Below are 6,368 nucleotides of genomic sequence, written 5' to 3'. Positions count from 1 at the left end.
TATACTGAGTTCAATATTGTATAACTGTATTAACTCAACTGTGAACCTAGAAACTTGCACCCACTCGTGAAAGAGAGATACTCTTGCTCTGGTGCGTGTTACTGAATATGTTAAAGCTGTAGTGAAATGTTTCTTCTAATCATGTAGTTATTAAAAATTAAAAAAATGATAAAAAATAACAATTCAAAGCATAAAAATTTACTCCTTAATAATTAGTAGATATGAAAAACATTACCATTGAAATTTGATGACTTTATATCCATGCTCAGATGCCAAGGAGCTCAGAAAGTAACCAACTGTGACTAGTAATAATCAGATACATACAGATTAGAGATGCATGTGCCAACATCTCAGTGTTAGTAGCAAAAAAAATGAGTCTTTCTGCAAGGAATAATATATTTTAAAATGAAATGGAGATCTTTTTTAAAGGTTAAAACATCATTTAATTTTATGTCTTATAGGGTTTATACTGAGTACAATATTGTATAACTGTAAACCTAAAAATTTACAGCCAATTTTGAAAGAGATGCATCTTCTCTCAGGAAATTGTTATTGAATATGTCAATGATGTTGAATATGTCAATGCAATGAAATGCTTCTTCTAAGTATGTGGTTATTAAATAATTTAAAAAAAAACTCATTTAAACCAAAGTCTGCATTAGTAAAAATATAAAATTCTAAACGAGGAATAAACAGTTGAAGGACAAAAATGATCTCAGTACACTGCTGGCCATAGGGTGAAAGCCAGTGTGTGTGTGCGGGGTCTCTGCCATTGAAGTGAGACACTAAACAATGCAGTGGCCCAAGGAGACATGCTCCAGCCCCCATTTTCCAGGGAAAGTGTCCAGTTCCCATACTGTTCCCCATGTCACTCTCGGAGGTATCAGCGACTTCGGGGCCTGCTAGATATCTTTGTGTTGATGGACTGAGGTGGTTCTCTGGTTCAAGGCACGATCTTCCATTAGGTTTCATATCTTCAGACTCCTCAGGATTCTAAGATTTGGGGTGGCTGGGGAGTCAGGAGGGTTTGTTTTTTGAGACAGGGTCTTACTATGTAGCGGTGACTGACCTGGAACTCACAGAGATCTGTACACAACGTCACGTAGGAATTCTGTTTTATGACTTATGTTTTTCCAACTCTCTTTCCCTTGGATTCCGCCTGTCAATGTAGAATGGAGGTCAAGCCTCTTTTATCTTTAAATGAACCAAACCCGTCCTTTGACCTCCAGAAACTGTGCCACCGGGAGCTTCTCCATTCTTCCGAGCTTCTGCAAAGGTGGCCTCTAGGCATCGTCTTTCCCATGGGCTTCCCATTCACCCCACAATCTCTTGCAATCTAGATTATGGTCCCTTTCCTACGTAAACAGCTGGTTTCCTAGCTGCTAAATCCAAAGAACAACTTTATTTTCTTCAAACTTTTGTGACTTCTTTCCTTAATCGATAACAGAACTGTACATCCATTACCATGAAATGCTGGCCCTCTGACATAACCGTTCCATGATGGTTCGAACTAACACTCGTTGATGGATCCAAATCTGAAGCACTATACCAGTTTTAAGCTCCTGATTGAAGATTCAGATGCCTAATGCCAAGCTCAACATGTGTGCAACCGTACTCCTCTGCAACTGCCTCCCTCCCCATGAACTAATGCCGGCCATTTACTTAACGCAATCACTTAAGAATTATATTTAATACTCTCTTCCTTTCCTCCTACACCTACACCTGACTGGTCGTTAAGCCCTAATTCTCCCTTCTATCGGCCCCACCTTGGTTTAGCGCTGCTCTTTAGGGTGTTTCTCAGTGGGAGCACAGTAGTAGTAGCATTCAACGGGTCTCCAGCCTTCCTCTCGCACCCTGGCCCCCCATCTCAACACTATTGCAACTTTTCTAGTTGGAAGTGCACTTGTGCAGAGCCCCTTCCATTGTTTTGCCGTCCCCTCATACTATGTCCCATGTTACTTAGCATAGTATTAAAGGGCATTCACATTCTAACTTCCTTGAAAGCCACTCTAAAGAAGTGATAAGTACCCAGTCTAATCTCTTTCCTGGAGTTCCAGGTGTCCTTCCCACCTGCACCATTTATACCAACACAGTTCGGGTATCTTCTCCCTGCATGGTGTTTCCTCAACTTCCTCAGGCTAGGTGCCCCTCTGGAATATTCTCCTAGCACTGTGTTTACTTGTGTAAGGTGCTTGTGTCAACCCTGCATGTGCTAATTTACTTATCTGGACTATAAACAGCATTAATAACAACTAGCATCTGTTGGAAGCTATGTACTAGGTTCTGTATTAAAGACATTGTATGAATCATCCACTTAATTTTCACAATTCTAGGAAGTTGATACTAACACTCCTTTTGATTTCCCGGGGAAGCTCAGAAAGGTCAAGCAATTCACTGGTGTTGCAGAATTATATTCTGATCTCTTTAGGACAAAGACCAGGTTCCATCTGTGATGAGAATTTGGAAATTCTGACCCATGTCGTTAGCTCCCCAGGAACACTTTATAGTTTAAATAGTGAAAGACCAATGAAGACAAATTAAACAGCAGCCGGTTTTAGCTTAGTATGAGGAAGAACTTTATATTAGCTTGACTGTCCAATGTAATGGATTGCCTCTAGTTAACATCGTCCAGTTCTACATCCAAAAATGAACAAACTGTGAATTAGAAAATACTTGGAAAACTTGCATGTGCCCTGAAAGACTTCCTTCTCTACTATTAAGGCCTTCACAGGACAGTATAACTTTATACAGCATTTACATTGTATCAGGCATCTAAGGAACCTAAAGATTGATTAAGAGTGCATGAGAGGCCTGAGTTGGTTCTGTGCACCCTGATTTTGGTATCCATGGGGGGTTGTGGAGCCAGTTCCTAGCGGGATCCTGAAATGACTTTACATATGGCACTTATGGCAGAGTAGTAATTATACATTTGCATTTTTCCTTCTTCTGAGTAGACATAGCATCTTACTCAGCTTCCTTCTCAGAATCCAGCCACAGGCCACTGATGCTCAGCAGGTGTTTGTTGAATTGAATCGGATTGAATTTCACAGCCCTACAAAGTAAAAACTGAATTTTTTAGTGGAAGTTTAACTCTCATTGTTCTTCATTTCTTCCAATTACTCTGCCTTCTCTGCCCACAGAGCTTTGAGAATCGTGAACAGGGGAAGTTTGAAGACTTCATTTGCTACAAGTAAAATTTCACCAGATTGTAAATCCTGCGAAACAGGAAATGCCTCTTCTAATCACTGAATTCTTAGCCTAGTACATAGCAGCCACTGAATAATCACTTATTAGATAACACACCCCCAGAGGCATATCCCAAGAGTGTGAACTCCACTCCTGGATGAGACCCATGGAGGAAATATGTCCTGGAAAGAATTCTTATATTGAGCAGGAGACTGGACCAGATCTGTACTGTCACTGAAAAACTAAAATATATAAAACATAGTTAAAGTGTATATACTGTGGGTTATAAATATGAGAAAAGGAAGAGAGAAAAGCATTAAATCACAATTGTCTTTGCCAAGGCCAAGGCCAGACTTGAGTAGTAAAAACCTTCCTCATAGCCAAATTTGAAAGAGATGCATCCTACCTCAGGAAAACGTTATTGAATATGTCAATTGTGTTGTAATGATATCCTTCTTCTAAGTATGTTGTTATTAAATAAATCATTTTTAAAAATTAAAAAAAAAAAAAAAAAAACCTTCCTCAAATGCCCACAGACAGGACATAAAGAAGCATGACCTCTAAGATTCCTGTCAAATTTTTTGTCAACTGATCCTAAATACTAAAGGCTACATGTATTTTGAGTTTTTGAGATAGGTTGTTCCCAGGCTGGCCTCAAGCTATGTAGCCCATCCTAAGTGTGAGAATTAGAAGCATGATACTAAGCTTAAGAGGCTGTATTTCAACACACCAATGGTGAGATCAAGAATTCGTTTCTTGAATACACTGTCTCGGCACTGAAGACCTGGCTGTAAAGACATTCCTAACTTCAAGGAGTTTCCATTCTAATGGGAGCAGATGAGACAAACCATACACATTTTAGGTGTCCAGAGAGGCTGTAACAAGGCCAGGAAACTGCAGAATTAAAAGCGCATTTATAGTGGTTACATCTTGAGGTGCTGGGCTTTCAGTGATTGGGTGGGGGTGGGGTGCTGAGCACTTTTGACCCTACTTACTACGTTAAGGATCCATTCCTAGCAGGGTGTACTGGCTCACACTTGTCATCCCAGCAACTGGTTCGATGAACCTTGAGTGCCAAGGTTTGAGGCATTCCATGCCAAGCTGCGCTACAGAGTGGCATGCCATCTCAAGTAAGCAAAGATCTGTTCTGTTTTGAATACTTTACACTCTAAACTCCCCATATAAACTGCTTCCTCATTGGCTTCTGGTTTTCCTCTCATCTGGGCATAAGAAAAACTAAATGTTTCTCTTACGTGTTAAACCACTGTTTCCTCTTTTCAAAAACCTTCAGCAGATCCTTCTCTTCAATGAGGTGGCTGAGTGGTCTCTGAGATGCAGATCTTTCTTGAAGATGGGGAATAAAACCATCACTCTCAGGTCAGCCCAGTGACACCACTGAGAACATCAAGGCCAGGATCCAAGTCAAGGACAGCATCCGCATGACAGCAATGGTGGATAGTCATGCTGAGCAGCTGGAGGATGGCTGCACATCCCTTACTCCATCACCCAGGAGTCTACCTGCACCCGGTGCTGCCCCGTGCAGGATCTCAACCAGTCCTTCCCATGCGAGCTGAAGAAGTACAACAGTGACAAGGTGATCGGAGGCGAGCGCTGTGCTGTCAATTATCCCCAATGCAGCCATACCGACAAGATCCCCCTAAGGTCAAGCAAATTCCTGTACTGGCTTTTACCCCCAATGCAGCCTCTGACAGGGCCTATGGCCTTGGGACCTTAGAAAGCCTACTTTACAGTAACTGATTTTTAAAAATCAACAAACCTGTGAAGAAGCATACCAACTTACTATGACCTGATTTACTTTCTGTCATGACCTCTCAAGAACAATGGCAAATTTTTCCTCCATTGCTGGGGATGGAATCCATGGCCTTGCACATGCTAGACAGACCCTTTAACCACTGAGCTAAACACCAAGCTTATTTTGTGGTTTCTTACTCTTTTCTTCCTCCTTTTCTTTTTCAGACCAACTGGACCTTCATATAGCCTCTCTTCAATAATTCAGAACAGTATCCATGTTTAGCAGTTTTCATTTTGTTTAAAATATCCTGCTTTTCATTTTCCCCCATGAAATTTTTTTTAGCTTAGTAGAAATATTAAATATTTAGGGCTGGAGAGATGAGATGGCTCAGAGGTTAAGAACACTTGCTGTTCTTCTAGAGGACTCAAATTCGATTCCAGCACCCACATAGTGGCTATCTGTAACTCCAGTTCCAAGGGATCCAATGCCCTCTTCTGACCTCTTCCTGAACTGCACTCCCATGGTGCACTTACATACATGCAGGCAAAACACTCATACACATAAAACAAAAATAATAAAATATTGATATTAAATATTTTATGTCAGAAACTATACAATTACACCTGGAATCTGAAATTGTCATAAATCAGCAGAATATGTAGAAATTATTAAAACTTAATTGTACATATTTTCTATTCAAATTATTTTTATGTTTATTTTCCTCTTTAGCTGAATTATAAGACCTTGAGAACAGTACTATTTTGGGGGGGGGCTATGTTCATTTCCAGTAAAAGTCTGAGCATGTGTGTGGTGTATGTGGATGTTTGTGTGTGCAGGTACATGTTTGTGGAGGCCAGAGGTTGATGGTCAGGTGTCTTTCTTGATCACTCTCCACTTTATTTATCAAGACAGGGTCTCTCATTGAACCCAGGGTTCACCCATGTGCTAGTTAAGGCAGTTAGCTTGCTCTAGGACCCTTTGTCTCTGCTTCCTCAGTGCAGCCTGCCACATCCATGCCACACTTAATGGGGGGGGGGTGCTAGAAATCTGAATTCCAGGCCTCAAGCTTCTTTGGCAAGCTGCTCCACCGTGCCATCCCCCCAGCCCTAATCTTTACTGTTTTGGTGCATTCAGACCCAAATGAGGGGGCCAGGGTCACTGTTTGCCTCTGTGGAGTCAAAATACAGGAATCACTAACACCCTCTCAAAGAACCATAAAGATCAATATTTGGCTTTAAAAATATGGGTTTTAAAATCTTATCATTTATAGCATAAAGATTTTAATATCTTGTATCTTTCAATCTAAATTATTTCCCTTCAGGAGATACTCTGAGTAGTTTTCACTTCAAATAATACAGTACCTCACACCTAGGGTTTTCAAATACTTTATCATACGTATAGAAAACCTTTCCCCAAGAGAAATACAGTT

The sequence above is a fragment of the Nannospalax galili genome, unplaced genomic scaffold, assembly GCF_000622305.1.
Source record: "Nannospalax galili isolate Female #2095 unplaced genomic scaffold, S.galili_v1.0 scaffold841, whole genome shotgun sequence".
Classification (NCBI taxonomy): domain Eukaryota; kingdom Metazoa; phylum Chordata; class Mammalia; order Rodentia; family Spalacidae; genus Nannospalax; species Nannospalax galili.
The sequence above is the reverse complement of the archived record's forward strand: the minus strand, read 5'-3'. Positions refer to the sequence as shown.